Genomic DNA, 18318 nt, shown 5'->3' on the forward strand with positions numbered 1-18318 from the left:
TGTTTGTTGAGCCTCTCGAGCACCTTAGCCGGGTTGTTAATTAGGCAGATCGGGCGACAGGACGACGCTTCTCCCGGTTGCTTTCCCGGCTTTGGCAGTAGCACAAGCTTCTGCCTCTTCCACTCTTGTGGAATGCTACCCGTGTCAAGACATCGCTGATACACTGCCACGAAGGACTCCGGATACTTCCGAATGTCGGCCGTAACTGCAGCGTTCGGCATTCCATCCAGACCGGGAGCCTTCCGGGGATGCAAATCGCCTGCTATGGCCTTCAGCTCCGCACAACTGATCTGTCGAATTGGAGAGTCCAAGTCCGTAGTCGACACGTCCGGCCACGCAACTGGGGGATGTTCGGGAAACAACTCCTCGACGATATGACGCAGTACCTGTGGGTCCCGCTCTCGCGCCGTCCAGCTACCCCGGAACCGAAGAAGGACTTGCCGGAACCACTGTCCCGTCTCATCCGCGGCCAGGGCCTGCAGCCACTCGTCGAAAAGTCTCTCCTTGCTCGCCTTGATCTCCGCCCTTAATGCTGCACGCGCCTCTTGATGTTCCTCCACTGCCAGCTCTAGGGACGGTTCATCCAAGGCCGTGCTCTGTCTCTCTCGTGCCAGTCGACATCGCTCGCTCAGCTCCTCGATGGTTGGAGTCCACCAGTAAACATTGGAGCTTCTTCGATGGTGAGAGTGACCGATCCTTGACATCGTCGCATCGCAGGCCTCAGCAAGCACTGTTCCCAAACTCTGTGCGTCTACCACTCGTTCGGAGAAGTGGGACGCCCCGAGTGCCAGCTCAAAGGTGCCTATCCACCTTGGCGAGTTCGCTGCGGGTGGCGAGTCCAAACTGGCGAGTTCGCCAGCGGGTGCTCGCCTCCCGTGCTGTCGGACCCTCCAACTGAAGATTGCCCCGTCCGGGCCGCTGGTTGGCAGGAGGCTGCAGGTCAACTGCAAACCTTATATAGCAGTGATCACTATATGAATACCAATCGAGGGTTCTCCAACAGCTGACCGGTCGACATATCGATGGACTTGCCTCGAACTCTGGGAGGCCGATCGATGGTGGAATATAGCAGCATACTACGACAATTCCCGCAACCTCAGCCGCCACAATTCCCGGGTGCTGGACGCTCCTCACTCTCTGTATGGGATACCGTTGGCCGCTGGTGACGATCGCGGCTTTAAGTCCCTCGTCAGCTACCCAGTTGCCGTTGTTGGCCGGCACTGCGTACAGCTCCGTGATGAGCATCACATCTGCTTACTCCTCCCTCATGCACTGGAGCGCTAGGTCTTGTGCGCTCCTGCTCTTGCCGACGTTAATTTGGAGGAACTCCACCATCATCGACAAGTTGCAGTGGTACACGAGGCGGAGCCGATTATATGCGGGCCGCCACACTTTAGGCACCGTACTGCACTGGTGCAGGTCACTGCCTTGTGGCCTTACGCGCCACACCGGATACATGCCTTAGGGCGGTCATTCCCTGCGCACTGGCTGGCGAAGTGGCCCCGCTCAAGGCACTGTATTTCCGCCACTGCTTTCCTCGGGACCTCCCATACCCAGCAGGAAGTGTACCCTAGCAGAAGACGCTTCCCGACCAGGTATTTTGCATCCGTACGTGGCAGACGAACGCGGGCGCGCTTAGTGCTGTCCCGCCTGTCCCACATATCAATAGAGGAATCCGAGTGCTCTTTTCCCAGCGCCGTAAGCACTGCCTTTCGCAACTGTTCTTCATTCGCCAGAGAGTCGATGCCCGTCACCAGCACCTCTGACATCTCTGTGCGGATGGACGCAGCATCTTTCTCGCCGATGACCTCCCGGATGCGTTGGCACACCTCCGCACTGTCCACATCGCGGCTAAGCGGCAGCCGTAGTGTGTCTTTGGGCGTTCGCGTGCCCACGCCAATTTTTTGCTGGAATCCTTCAAGGTGCGAGCTTGTTCGGATGGCCTTATACATCTCGAGGTAGCTCACTCCCTCCGCCGGGATCACTTCGATCATGTCCGGTCGCTTCCGTGCCTACTTGCCGACTTCGCCGACTGTGCCCGTGACTGCTGCTACTTTCGCTGATTCAGCAGTCATCCCATGGTCTGCCACTGTTGCTGATGCCCAGCTTGTCGCTGAACATGGTTCGATCGCTGCTGAGACTGCGGCTGCTGCTGCCGCTGTTGCGGGTCCGGCTGCTGGCGTGCCGGCTTACGGCGCACCACCTCGGCCCAGGAGCCGCCTTCCTGGTCTGGATGTGGAGCTGCCGTTGCCAACGCCGATCCCTGCTGCTGCTGCTGCCGCTCTGAACGCCACCACCGTAGCCCAGCGTCTGCGCCAGCAACTCCTGGAAGCTGGCGCGCTAGTCCTTCAGCTCGTTGCGCAGACGCTCGTTCTCCTGACGAGCCATCGTCTCGCGCATACGGGCTTCCTCTCTGGCCAGCTTCGTTTCCTCTCTGGCCAGCTTCGTTTCCTCTCTGGCCAGCTTCGTTTCCTGTCTGGCCTGCTCTGCGTTCGCCTCCATCTGCTGCCGGTGCATCATAAGCTCCTGCTGCAGACCGGCGACCGGCGATCGTCAGTAAACTGCAACACTGCCGTAGACTGCAAGCACCGCCGTAACGACGCACGGACACACAATGCGACACACACGTCGCCAATTGTTGCGCACTTTTGCACCGGCTTTTCACACACTTTATTAGTCAGTCCTCCTCCGTTTTCCTTGCGGAAAACCGCCGTCACTCGCTGCACAGTGCCAGTCCGGCGTGCAACGTCGCCTGTTTTGATGGTTTTGCGTGTTCTTCAGGGGGATACCGCTCACCTAACTTCCCCATACAAAGTTCCATGCTTCATCAGGTGTTGAAATTCATTGCGAGCAGCTTCTAGTTTGTCCGGCGGTAGACAGTGTGGTCTAGCGTACACAGACTGGCCCGTTGTTTCGATATGGTGGCAAATCGACGAACGGCTGATCGTGCCCGGGGGAGCGAGGCGGGTGATGGTTGGATATTCCGAGAGCAAATCTGCATACGTAGAAACTTTATTAAAAGTTTTCACGGAATACTCACAGGAACTTGTGAGTGAACCAATCGTTTCGAGGCGGGTGGTGTTGTCGATTAGGCGGTGTCACTTGAAATCAATTAGCAAATCAAAATTCCTTTCAAAAATCAGCACCAATTATCCCTGATGTGACGTCACCGATCAGGAAACTCCAAAGAAACTCTCTACGAAGGCCAAGATTCACCTTAAGTAAGACCTCTCCGTAAACCTTCATCGGCGTTCCATTAGCGGAGAACAGTTGTAATGCGGTTGGCTTCACTTTTGCTGAATGCAATCCTCGTGGCACTACGGACATATCGGCTCCCGAATCGATCAAAATCTGTGTGCATGTGGTTGAATCCGTAATTCTCAGACGAAAAATTGCTGCTGTGTTGGACGCTTCGCCAATTTCCCCTACAGCATCAGCAGAGCGACCTCATTATAGGTTAGGTGAAATACGTGCATTAGAAGTGCAGGGTTTGCGGCACTTTCGAGTGTCGCTCCCGAATGTACGATGAAACCAAGGTTTCATCCGGTCCGGTGGAAGGATCGCTTTCGTGACGCGTATTATGCCATTCACTGCGAGAGCGGGAACGTGATCGACCGCGAGCATGTTTACTACCGGGCAACACTTTGTCGAGTTTCCGAGACAGCTCAGCAATTTCTCGTTGTAGAATCTTTATCGGATCACTGAACTCTTCTCGTACATGCGGCGACGCCATCGCGATATTCTGCACGTGGTCGATGGCGTCGACTCTACGAATCCACGATGGCGTCAGCGATGGTGATTTTGTCGGCAGCATCTCCCCTGGAGGCGATCACCGCTGCTTGTGCCTGTGGTGGCATCTTGCAGCCCACAAATCAAGCAACACCATTTCACCTAGCGCATTACCGGCCACGCGTCTCGTCTCGCTGAATAGCAGACTTGGTTTTCAATCCCCCAAAGGCATTTCCGACAATATTCGTTGAAGGCGGCGCTGCTGGCTATCGGCAAAATATTCTATCAGCCTTTTTTTAACATATCCATACTTGTCGGTCGCTGGTGTGCCGTCGATAATCGAGCGAATCTCCGTGAGTTTCCATCGACCACGTGCAGAATTAAAGATAAAATTAGCGTAGCGTAAGTGTGGTACACCGCTCTGTTAATGTAAGTGTCGCATCGGATCGTTAGTACCGTTAGTACCGGATAGTGAATGCTACAGTACCGGACAAAATGGATGCCACAACTGTTATCAAACTACGGTAAAAACCCCATATAGTCCTCCCCTATAGGGTCGGCAGCAACCCTGTACTAAAAACTGGATTGTGCACGGTGTTCGGGTCATGCGGATTTGACAATTAAATCGTATTTATCCCTATTCCTATCCTATCCTTTGGGACTATGAATGCTGTAAGAAATAGTTTGGATTAATTTAAACCCACTCGTTACAGCAAACATTGCGAAGCACTTACTTTTTGCTCTTCGTACGGTACACCAAACAAAGCTTGACCTTGTTTTTTCCTTTTCTCTACGTTTTCACGCAATGCTTCCTGAACAACAGCTTTCGATGCTTCTGAAATTCGGTTCGGGACGAAAAACAGCGTTAAAACAATCCCATATTTCCATTGTCAAAGTGATTCTTACCGCACACAACTTACTGGTCCAGTGAAGAATAACCACAGCAAATGAGTTGCTGAATATGAAACGAGTTGCTAATAAACATTCACCAATGGATTTTTTTTATTAATCACCCTTTCATTCTGAAACACGAGCCCACACAAAGAAATAGTGCATACCAATCAGTTCTGCTTTCTACGAGGGCTGACAATAAAGTAAGGTCTCCATTTTTTTTTTTTCATGGAAAATGACATTTATTTACAAAAAGCGATACACCGTTGGAAAGGCCAAGGTCTTGGCTACTTTTCTACATAATCGCCATTTTTTTCCAACACCTTGCGCATCCGCACGATGAACTTGTCTATGCCGGCAGAATACCACTCTCGATCCGCCTCGCGCAGCCAGGTGTCTTTCTGAACCTCCGCGTCACTTTCATTCTTCTTCCCTCCGAGATGTTTTTTTCAGGGCGGGGAACATGTGGTAGTCATTTGGGGCCACGTCGGGACTATAGGGAGGGTGATCGATGATGTCCCAGCCAAATTTCTTGAGCAGGTCAAGGGTAACGTTGGCTGTGTGCGGGCGCGCGTTGTCGTGGTGAAATTTCACTCCTTTGCTCAGCAATCCCAGGCGTTTGTTTTTTATTGCACGACGAAGCTTTTCCAGGGTCTCACAGTACCTTGCTGCATTGATAGTGGTTCCCCTTGGCATGAAATCCACCAACAATACCCCGTGGCGATCCCAAAAACCGTAGCCATCACCTTGCCGGCTGACAGTGTCGCCTTAAACTTTTTGGGTTTCGGAGAATCGCTATGGCGCCATTGTTTGGACGACTCCTTTGTTTCGGGTGTGTAGTGATGAGCCCACGTTTCATCCCCCGTAACAAACCCTTTCAAGAAATCATCGCCTTCCTCTTCAAAACGGGCCACAACTTTGGTCGCACATTCCACGCGCCGCTTCATGTGGCCTTCGGTCAGCTGTTTCGGCACCCATCGGGCAGAAACTTTGTGATACTGCAAGTTGTTCACAAGGATATGATGGATTGTTTCGCTGCTACACACTCCTCCAAGCTTCTCTTCCAAGTCCCTAATTGTCGCACGGCGGTTTTTGAGCATTTCTCCCTCCACTGCTTGAACAATCGCATCCGAGACCGACGGTCGGCCACTTCTCTCCTCGTCGTGAACATTAGTGCGCCCGGAATTGAACTCGCGGCTCCACTTACGCACGTTTTTTTATGTGCATACACTTTTCCCCGTAAACTTCAAATAGTTGACGATGGATTTCAATAGGTGTCATCTTTTTCGCACTCAAAAAACGTATTACAGAACGCAATTCGCACTTGAACGCTGACGCGAGGGGTACCTCCATCGTTGACGGCTGCTCAGCCAAGACTGAGCGGTCGGGGAAGCCTCACCCAGCAGCAAAGTGGTAGTGGGGGAACCAAGGAACACGGCGGTGTTGCCAGATTTCGCCTAGCGCGTGATCCGGCGAAGTTGCAGCGTTGGAGACCTTACTTTATTGTCAGCCCTCGTATATTCGGCTACGAATTTATTTACCACTGCTCCAGCAACCGCTGCTGGTATTCAAATCAAAACATGAACAAACCATAAATACGATTTACTTGTCAAATCCGCATGACCCGAACACCCGTGCACAATCCAGTTTTTAGTAGTTTAGGGGGGGGGGGGGGGGGGTGGTATATGGGGTTTTTACCCAAACTACTTATCGAACTTTTCAAGGCACTGTAACTCCGCGAGTTTTCGACCGATTTACGCGCTCGAGGGCTCTATCGACGGGGATTTCCCCAGTCGTAACACGTTTGTACTAAACGACGGTTTAGCACACTATTTAGTACTTAAGTACTAAACACCGGTTCCGGAACACCGGAAACGCAAAAACCACTTTGGGGGCTTAGATCTCTGCGTATTTTGCACCTGCGCGAACGCAGACCCCTTAAACGAAGCGGGCTGTTCTCAGTTGTCTTTTTGCACTGTTTTTGTTTCTTTTCGCGCACTTTTGGGGGGCAAAATCAACCGGACACTAATAAAAAGGGGGTTTTTCAGCACCCCTTTCAGTGGAGTGCACACACCCACGATATGTCCAAAGATGCGTCCTTCCGAGACTCATCCAACGATGTCCTATTTGTCAGGATCGATACCACTTTACGCCTTAAAATAAAAGAAAAACCATTTGCCCACAACCATTTCTTTCTTCGAAACAACGATGCCGGATGTTCCTGATGCTTGTAAAGTATTCAGTCCATTTATTTTTTGCGGCCCTACAATGGTTCTACCAACTATTGCATGCTTTCCTGCAGCAACGATGCCGGATTATTTTGTACTGGCGACCGGTTACGCTATCCTCTTTATGCTTACCTGCGGCAGCCTGGCCTTCAGGGTAAGCAATGAATCATTGCTGGATGCGCGGAAGCTGCTATTTTGGGTGTCGTTGCCTGAAACATTTTTCCTTTACGGAAGTTCAGGTGAGATAAAATTTAACTTCTAGTATGTACAAAACTAGTATGTATCTGCTTTTATGTAAACTTCTAGTATGTGTGTGCTTTTTTTACAACTTACTGTTTTGTTTCCCTTGCAGGAATATTGCCTGCCCGTCCTCTAGTGGTTAATTTTTTGAATAATAAAATGTATGGACTCCCTGTGTATGTTTTGTTTTGCTGTGTGCCGTTGGCTTGTGACAGCTTGGATTTAACAGCAAGGAACGAGAAAAAACTGCATGAAAAAAGCTTTTCTACTGGTTTTATTTTTCTTAAACTGCTGCGGTTTCAGTTTAAGGAACCGACCGCTCGAAATCGATAAAAACCCAACTGACAACTGGTCTAAAACAAAATCGCTATAATTTTGGAATAAATGCTCGAATCTAATTGAAACTGCTCGTTTCATGCTCAAATCTGTCGAAAATATGAATGTATGCGTGTGTAACGGTTTTTCAAGCAACCTATGATGACGTATCATCTTTGTTTACATTTTCCAAGCCGCATGGTGTCTCGATGTAGCGGTTAGCTTTAACTTTATTTCTACGTTTGGAATGGTTAATTTTTCTATTATTTCATATCAGTGAGCATTGTGTGTGAGAGCAAGTGATACCCTGTGATGTGAGTAAAGTGAAATTTATTTCGTGAGGATTCGTGCATAAAATGGGACCGGCTTCATAATCCTAAGTGGTGACCGGCAGAGGGTATGATTCCCTTTCCCAAGAGGTTCCCTGTATGGTATCCCTATGGTGAAGATTCTCTCTCCAGCGAGGCCTTCCTGGACGATGAGACCCCACTTGTTCCCCGATGAGAGAGAAAGAGTGTTAACAAGAGCAGTTGTGTGACTGTTTAGCTCTCGCTTGTGCTGTTTTTTTAGCTTAAACAGCTAAAAAAACATATTGTGTTATTGTGTTGTTAGTAAAAATCTCTGTGTTAAAACACTGTTGAACTAATGGTTTAACGTTTCATGGGTTTTACTCGATGATATAGCATCGTACAGTGAATATAAAGAGTGTGTTTTGTGTAGTCGTCGGTGTCGTAGGACGCTAATGATAGCATCGAATCATTCTTTGTATTCGTATGTGTTCGTTCGGTCTCGATCGTGGCTCATGAATGTATGATCACGGGATCAATAGTGTTTAAAAGATTATCGTAGTGTTTTTTTACTGATCGGTTTCTGCTTGGGTTTGGAATAGATAAAAAAATCCAAAAATGTGTGATAGCTCGCTCGGAATTGTGTTCTAACGGCATGGAGTGTCTAAAATGCTCCGCCGTTATACTTATCGGCGATGATCCAATCGTTTGTGCTGGGAACTGTGGCAGTAAATTTCACCGCCGGTGCATTACTCCCACACTCTCAAAGCCAATAGCATAGCTAATTAGTGAACACAAGAATATGCTTTATTTGTGTGATCCTTGTTTGGAGAAAAAACCGGGCTTGGGGGACTTAGACGCTGAGGGGAGTAAATCGCATGATTTGCTCTCTCAATCGCTTAAGGATTGAGAATAGTGTTGGGTCGAGTAGATCTTTTCAAAGAGCGGAGCAAACCGCTCTCGCTCACCTTACTGAGCGGTGAGCAAGAGGTAGCTCCGCATAGTGCGAATTGCGCTCCGAAGAGCAAATGTGCGATGAGCGAAAAGCGTTCCGAAGAGCGCGATGTGCGATGAGCGAAAAGCGCTCCGAAGAGTGCAATGTGCGATGAGCGAAAAGCGCTCCGAAGAGAGCGCGATGTGCGGTGAGCGAAAAGCGCGCAGAAGAGCGCGATGCGCGGTGAGCGAAGAGCACGAGAAGGAGAATGTCAAGCTATGTATATCGCTATGAATAATCTGTGAAATTACAAAATGTAGCGCTATTTGAAAAGTGGATCAACAACAAGATAGTTACTATAATAAATTTCTATAAAAAAAAAAACAAACAAAAAACAAAAATGGACTAATGAACACCATGTTAATTTTGAAACTTTATATCTACAAATACAAAGAAGCTGCGTGTTGTTTTTTGTAAAACTTATAGTTTATATTTTACTCAACAATATATTTTAAAAACTTATGTTATATTTTTATGTTTTTGAAACAAGCTGATCTCTTCTTCTTCTTCTTGTTTTAAACGACTTTTTGGTCATCGATTGGCTTAATAGATTTATTGGTACCATATAATTGGGACCCACTCGGTACGGTCCGGATTAGAATTGATCCCTGGTCCTGTCGTGTTAAGACCGACGTCGCTATCGCTTCTTCCTTCGAACCACCCTAACTGTTACTAATACTTGAATTTATTATTTATCAAGACAAAACAATGATATTGCTTATGAACAGAATTGTGAATTTCGGATGGACGCTGCAAATAATTACCATTTCGTTTGGTGGATAAATACGGAAGAGAGTGAATTTATTATTCGTGCCGGTATTTATAATATTTGACTGAGTGCCCCTGGCACTCACTGTTTGAAGCGTGGAGAAACTTAACGAAACCGATCGTCCTTTCGGTTTCCTGGTCGCTGTCACTGGCGTTGTGTAAACAGCTTATTACATATTTTAACAAATATTTTTATCATCATGTTATGCACTATGGTTAAAAACTGATTTTATGAGATTTATGTACATATTAAATCAAGATTGCAAATCTTTGTTCCTAATGCTAAGCCATAAGACTAACCGTGAGAAAAAATCATCAAAATAATGATAATAATTAAATAAAATAATTGTACTATGTTTCTGTAATAAGAGATTTTTTTTCTATAGTAACGGCCTGGCCATATTTCTGCTAATAGCTAATATTTTTACGTAATATATGATTTTATATCGAAATTTTAAGCTAATTCCTGACATCCTGATCTAATTGTTATGTTAACCTATTTTGGTTAATGAATAGTATTTTGTTGACTTTGTTTGGTTTTAATCTGTTTCGTTTGCTTCTCTCTACATCTCCTGCCTTCGAAAACACCCTTTCACAAGGCACGGATGATGCAGGAATACACAAAATTTCTAACATTAAGCAATGCAGTGGGATTCCAGGGGATCACCAGTCCTGTGAGTCAAAGGCCCCGATAAATAATTGTCTAACTCTTTTTGGACTTCACTTCTAGAATATAGCACGACTTGCGATTGATCTTGCTCTGAATCATAATCAATCCATATATATTTTTTATCATTATTTGATCTCTCAGTGTTTTCCTGTGGTTGTTGATTTTGTGATTCATTATCAATAGCGTTTATGGCATTCATTTTCTCAAGTATAAGTGTGCAGCATTGGTTAAATTCAGTGTCACTATTGAATCCTTTGTGTTTAAATCTTGGATCTAAAACTGTCGCAAGCTGAACTATTTGTGAATCCACGTAACTGAACCTCTGCTGAATTCCATCCAGGAGGCATTTAATCAATGTTTTCGTTTCTTTCCAATATGTAGTTATCTGTGAATGAGAATTTAATTTTTTTATCATCAAGCTTGTGATCACTTTTAACTTTGATAAGGTCACAATCTTTTCAGCAGATAATTCTTTTGTTACTAAATCTAAGAAATTAAAAACTCTTGATGCTTCACTCATAATTATCCAATCATGTTCATTAAGAGTGTTTCCAAAATTCAACACAGCTAATGATGAAACGATTGGATCTTTGTTTATAGAGAAACGCTCCAACATATAAAATGTCCAATTCCACCTAGTTAGGACGTCTAAAATAAGTTTTTGTTGCACGTGATTTGAAAGCTCTTGAAATTCCCGAAGCTTTACGAATGCTTGGGCACTTTTTTAAAAATATTTTACTATCCGTTTTACTGCAGCTACTGTTGAGCGTATAGAATTGATTATAAAATGTTGAACTATTAAATTCAGACTGTGAGCAAAACATGAAATATGTTGAATACCAGTTAAACTAACGGCTTTTTTCATGTTTGGTGCGTTATCGGTTACAACACATATTACTTTTTCAGAAATTTTCAATTGTTCCATAATTATTTCTAGCCATTCCGCAATATTTTCAGATGTATGTTTATGGGGAAATTCTTCACAAGCCAGCATATAGGTTATTAATTTGGGCTCACTATTAACAAAATGTGCAGTGACTGCCAAGAAATTTTCATTTTTAGGATTAGTCCAACCGTCAGAGGTTAAACATATTGCCTTAGAATGACAAAGTTGAATTTTAACAGTCTCTAATAGTTTTTCATAACGAATATTTAATAATGTGTTGCTAAGAGTTTTTCGTGATGGAAGCGAATAATTTGGACAGAGCTCTTTAAATAAATCTTTCACATCGTCTGCCTCTACCAGGTGAAAAGGCAGAGCATGGCTACAAATAACATTTAGAAGTTTTTCGTCTATAACTTTTTTTCTAGCTGAACTTAAAGATTTTGTTACAGCTACGTAATGCTCAATAGATTGTTGAGTTGATATTTGTGATGTAGTGGAAGCGTTCTCCAGGCAGATATTTGTTGTTGAAGTACTTGTTGTTGTTGAAGGCTTTTTATCGATGATGTGGATGTAGTCGTTATTCTTTTTATATCCAGTGTAGGGTGTTTGTTTCTCAGATGACGTTTGAAATTAAAAGATGATTTATTCGATATTGTTAACTTCTCTTTACATATAACGCAACGCATTTTATTCGCTTCTTCGGTGCTTTCAAAATAGCACCATACATCGCCAGTTTTTTTTTATCTGCCATTGTTTCTGTAAAATCTAAAGTTTTTGTATATTTGAAAGGATGTTTAAATTAAATCAAATCAAATTTCCAGTGAAAGATACCTACCATTTGTTGTTTCCTAGTAGAAAGTAGAAGTAGTCTTATATTTTGTGTACGTTCTTGAATATATCTTAGAAATAGGGTCTTTCACTTTAAAGTCCGCTCTTTGCCTTGCTGTTGATTCAATACCACGACAATATTCTGAAAAGTCTCTGAAGTCAACGAACAAAACGCCTAAGCCAGTCCAATTCACTAAGTTGAAAAATATTTAATTTTTTGAAAAACCAAACTTCTTATTTCATCCCTTCTACGGTAACAAACGGGAGCATCGCAATCATCTTCTTACTAAACAAAACAATAGACGAATTATCACGCGTGTATCATAGGTCTTCGCTAATATTATCACGGCAGTTTACTATACATAGATATATTTTAAATGTTCACAAGCTTTAAACTATTAATTTTCACAGTGCAAATTCTAAACAGTTCCTTCACCATGCACAAATAATGGAATCTGCAACAAGAGTTCGCAAACACGTACGATCAAACAATACCAGTGAAATCTAGCATTTTTGACGTCACGTAACAGGCTTGTCGCTATAGTGTGAGACTTTGGGTACAAGTTTTTTTTATCCGAAATAAAGTATTTTACAGCTCATGTTTCACTTTTTCAAAACTTCGAACAAAATTGCGACACATATTGTTGCATAAGAGGGAACCCAGCTGTGAAGTCTACGATAACTTCAACCGGTTTGAGGCTCAACAAGTCGACAACTTGAGCCTCAAACTTGAAGACTTCCACTAAAAACAACGTTCCAGACTTGAGGCTCAACTTGCAAACAGAACAAACCAACTTCACAAGCAATAGTTGTTTACGATCACGAGCCAAAGCTCAAAAATTATTTCGAGCTAATGCGCACACTAATTGAATCAAACAATTTTTCTATCTTCTTCGGCAATATCTGATCAACTCACGATAGAGACGCATTACAAATATACCCAAAATATTTTTTAAAAGTAATATAACGTCCCAACTCTACGTTGTGTAATTTTGTTAAAAGATTGATGAGTCTGATATAAACTGTAGAACTATTTTTTTTATTTTTGCTATTTAAACTATTCCAAATATGAAAGCATTTATTTACACTTTTCACTATCACTTGCTTCAGGGTCTGGTGAAGTGCTGGTAGGCTGCAGGGCCGACGTCAAACTGTAAAGGCCGGGCTACATTGATCGTACTCCTGAGTGTAATTTTTGTGAACGCATACGCCATCTAGCGGCGGCGGGTCGAAGCTAGAGGCTGGTATAATTTATCTGTCAAAAAGCGTTTTGGGTCGAGGAGCCTATAATTTTGATCACAAACCAGTAAACAAACAGCTCGGTGAGTATGTTCGATATTTTGTCGTGTATGTTTTTTTGAAAATATGTGGTAATTTAACATACATATTGTATTTCTAGCCATGGAACAAGCAGGAAGCAGTGGACGCAATGAAAAAATAGTAAGTACAACTGTTTTTAACGAAAATTGTGTGTGTGTGTGTGTGAACTGTTGTCTGTGAATCGCCGGCTCGGCTCGGGGCCGCAATTGAGCTGAACATTTTATTGAAAAATGTAGTGTTTGTAGGTTTCACAAGTGCTTAAATAATTTGTTGTAGGGTTTGTCCATCTATTTCATCATTTAAACTACATTGCAGAGTGTGTGAAACTGGTTGTTCGTTTTGGTATTGTAGCGGTTTTTAGTATAGAGCGAGTTTTTTTATTCATGAGGAACGGCTTTGTCATATTGCTTGGTAGAACTTTTTTTTTTATAAAATTGTAAGCAAAATTTACCGGCCTATTTGTATACATTTAATATAAAAATAGCACGTGTTATTATTATCACTGTGGTTCCGGTGTGACGGCTAGCATGACCGAATTATCACGCGATTGTCGACCTTTCTGTTGTTTTAATTTAAATTAAAAAAGGGAAGTATTTAACTGAATTTTCTTTTTCATTCCAGGATCATGAAATGACGATTTGCCCCGCAGTACTCGGCGTCCTGACCTGTAGCAATTTATTGATTTTGATCAACATGTCAAACGGCATACAGACAGCCTGGTCGAAAATTGATGAGACACCAAGCATGAATAATTTTGGCACTTAAATTATACCCACATCTAGCTTGCGCTGGTCGCCGCCAGATGCGCTAGTGAATATAAAAATTACGCTTGCGAGTACGATCAATGTAGCCCGGCCTTAAGACTGCTGGATCAATCGACTGCTTGTATTTACGATTTCTGCGTCACGGGTTTGCTGCTGGGCCGATAAAACTTGTATCGATGATGTTGCTCATATCACAATTCTAATTCGACTGATGATGCGCAAATCGATTGCCGAAGTATAAATAGCCAAAATTTCCATTTCCTCGCATTATGTTGCCTTCTTTCTCTTTCCATCCTGTCCCGTAGCATAGCACTGCTAGAACTTTCGCTCTTTGCTTTACGCGCAGTTCGTGCACGGTAAAAAAGCATTACCTGCGCGTGCAGTCCGGATGCGCACAATTCTACGCTGGACACATTATGCGTTTCTATGGTGTATGTTCGGAGAAATGGTGATATGTTGTTGCTGTTGCTGCTTTGCATGCTGGCGTATTTACCGAAGCGAATATTCGTCGCTTGCATCGGGTAAACAATTATTGGGAAACTGAACATGTCTCCTTTATGCGCTGCTTCTAGCCGGTACGGGTATACGCATGTGCTGAACAAATACCACAAAAACAAATGTATACCTTTGTGGGACACACTAAAAAGGTTATCAAAAAAGAACCCCTATGTCATGAAAAAATGCAAAAGCACATGAGAAATCACTATACACCAACATATGAAAAAAAAACGTAGCTTCCCTGTGAAAATAATGAATAAAATTGTTTAAGACTATTGTTATGTTAAAAAGGCTTGCCTCAAGTTTAGTAACTTATATTTTTAGATCAATTTTTAAAATCATCACTTTAGACGAGAAAATATTTTCCGTATGTGTTCGTATAGTAATGTTATGAGTAGGAATTTTGCATTACTTCTTTTTCTTCTTGGCTTAACGACCTCCTAGTCATGCCGAACATCATATGGCTTACTAGACTTATTGGTACGATGTTATTGAATAGTCAGTCCTCACTACGCAGAGACGGTACAGATGGGATTTGAGCCAGGATCCTGCCGTGTGAAGGCCGGTGCCACAGTCACCTCGACCATCAGACCGCCGCATTACTAGGAATTATAATCAAAGTGCTTATAAAATTATAAGCTCAGAAAAACGGATAAAAAAATTTTATCATTTATTAAAATTTACTAGAACATTATTTACAGCTATCTCTTCTAGTGTTTATTTTCGTTTAGTTCTGTTAAGGACTATATAACAAAATTATTACTTCAAACCTATACTTTCGGCATGAGTTCACCTTTGTTGGTTGCACTGCTGAATGAATTCAGGAATGTTTAAAAGAATTTGCGAGAAAAGTTAGCTTTTTGACTGAAGTGATAAATAACTTTGTGATAAATTTGACATTTATCACTTCAAAATATCAAATGTGATATATTTTTTGTTCTCTCATAAACTGCATTTCTCAAGCCTTCTAATGTTGAGTAAAGTTCTACTTTGCGACGCACTGCAGTCTTAGCACAGCGCGCACTGTGCGCAGAATACATTGGATGTTAAGCATACTCTCATGCACATCGCCCATAGCGCTGTTCTAAGCATCGCACCTCGCGCTCTTCGGAGCGCTTCTCGCTCATCGCATATCGCGCTCCTCGGAGCGCTTTTCGCACACCGCTCATTGCGCTCTTCGAAGCGCTTTTCGCTCACCGCACATCGCGCTCTTCGGAGCGCTTTTCGCTCACCGCACATCTCGCTCTTCGGAGCGCTTTTCGCTCATCGCACTTCGCGCTCTTCAGAGCGCTTTTTGCACAGTGCGGAGCTACCTGATATTTTATAAGGAGCGCACTGTGCGCGCTCAGTAAGGTGAGCGGAGCGATTAAGGTAGCTCTTTCGCTCAAGACACAACACTAATTGGGAATCTAATGTGTATGTGAGTGTATGGATTTCAACCGCTCTCGAAAAGGGAAAAGAGACACTGAAACGGAGCTTTGGATTAACTATTTCTTTCTTAGTGACAACGATGCCGGATGGTCCTGATGATTGTGAAGTATTCGGTGCATTTATTTTTTGCGAGATTTTTTTGCGGCCCTACAATGGTTCTACCAGCTATACCAACTCCTGCCGCAACGATGCCGGATTGTTTTAACCTGGCGACCTGTGACGCAATCCTCTTTATGCTGATCTGCGGCAGCCTGGCCTTCAGGGTAAGCAATGTATCATTGCTGGATGCCGATGCGTGCTCAGAAGCTGTTATTTTGAGTGGCGTAGCCTGAAAATTTTTTCCTTTACGGAAGTTCGGGTAAGATAAAATTAAACTTTTTTATTTTATTCATAAGGGACGGCCAGAGGCCGTATTGCTATAAAATTTAACTTCTAGTACGTACAAAAAGCTTTTAAACAACTTACCGTTTTGTTTTCCGTTTGCAGGAATATTGCCTCAACGTGCTCTAGTAGTTATTTTTGTTAATAATAAAATGTTTGGACACCGTGTGTTTGTTTTGTTTTTGTTTTGATTTGTGCCGTTTTTAACCATTGGCTTTTGACGGCTTTGGTTTGACAGCAAGAAATGAAAAAAAAAAACTGCATGAAAAAAAGCTTTTTGACTGGTATAATTTTACTTAAACTGCCGCGGTTTAAGGAAGGTTTAAGAATCCAGTTTTAGGAACCGACCGCTCGAAATCGATAAAAAGTAACTATAAAATGTCAATAGGGTAGTTTTTTATTTACATTCACGGTAGTGTCTACATTGCGGATCATTACAAGGTCACCTAATTGGAATTGTACAGTTGTGCGGCGTTTTTTTTTTTGCAAATTGTTCTTCATTTATAATTTGAATTATGTTTTCATAAGCCCATGTGTTCCCATGGGCCCATGTGTGCCCATGTCATGTGTGTTCATGTGTTTTCATGAATTCCGTAATCTCGTCTGTCTTAGGACCATCGCTGGTCTGTTCGGAAAAGTAACATTGAAGGTGTGAAGCCTGTCGATGAGTGTACCGTATTGTTTAAGACATATTCTACTGAACGTAACCTCTTTTTTTTTTTTATTCATACAGGACGGCCAGGCCGTATTGCTTGAACGTAACCTCTTAGTCCGATCGAAATGATGATTCGAGTCTGTTTCTTTACTTAGCATAGGAAGTAATACTCTATTAACACGTTCTACTTGACCATTAGCCTGCGGTGATGCTGTGGCCGTAAGGACATGATTAATACCACGACCCGACAAAAACCTACTGAATATATATAATATATAATAAGAAAAATATTGCTCCAGCGTGTTACACACACCAGGACCATTCGTTGATGATGCTGGGTAGAGTTTCGTCAACTTCGTAAAAGAATCAATGACAACTAGAATATACTTTTTCTGTGATGGTGTTGTTGGTAGGGGACCCGAATGGTCTATATGTATTGTATGGAAAGGTATCTGAGCTTTTGGTATATTGTGCAAGTTTCGCAGATTCTGCCGTGCTGGTGCGGAATAAATAATACACTTCAGACAATTTCGAAGAAAATTTTCTACACGCGGTTTCATTAAGGGGAACCAATACAACTTACTTATTGAAGCACAACATTTGTCCAAGGTGGCAAATCTTCTCATGAATACAAATAATCACATTGTTTATCATTTCTTTAGGAACCATTAATTGGATCTTATTCGCATGGTGTTGTCTGTATACTACACCATCTTTCAAAATATATCCTTGAACAGCATTTGATTCTAATTTTGTCTTTAGTTGCTGTATATTTTCATCTCGAGATTGTGCAATCCGTAACTGATAGTCGATATCCAAAGTTTCTGTTACAATAGCTGCCTGTTTACGGCTCAATGCATCGACATGGCACATAGAGTTTCCCGGGCGATGAATTACAGAATAATCATAGTTTTCCAAAAACAACGCACTATTTTCGCCGAGGTATTGTGATTCTTTAATGTTTTGACTAATTTTTTTTTTACAAAACATTTATTAGAAAAAAAAAACATAAAAAACCTTAAATTCTAGTTTACAATTTAAAGAAAACAAAAACTGGATATGAGAATCAACTACAAAGGTTACAATGAACATTTAAGGACTTCTACATCAATCACAGCATTGTTGTTTCCAACAATGTGGATGATGTAGTTAGCAAACAAACGTAGGATTTGGATCCGCTTACTTTTACTAACATTTGTTAGAACAGGTAAGCGGAGGGATTGGAATGAGGGAGTAAGGGAGGGCTCGACGTTTTGGATAGCTTGCATCAGAATACTCCAGGCTGTGGACACTCTGGAACACAAAGCAAATTTGTGTTCAATTGTATCCACCTGGTAGCACTCTGCGCAAGCTGAGGATCCACACAAATGAATTGCAATAAGTCACAATGTTGATGGGTTGATGGGTTTTAATGCATAAATTATTGAAAAAGT

The sequence above is a fragment of the Anopheles maculipalpis genome, chromosome X, assembly GCF_943734695.1.
Source record: "Anopheles maculipalpis chromosome X, idAnoMacuDA_375_x, whole genome shotgun sequence".
NCBI classification, from domain to species: Eukaryota; Metazoa; Arthropoda; class Insecta; order Diptera; family Culicidae; genus Anopheles; species Anopheles maculipalpis.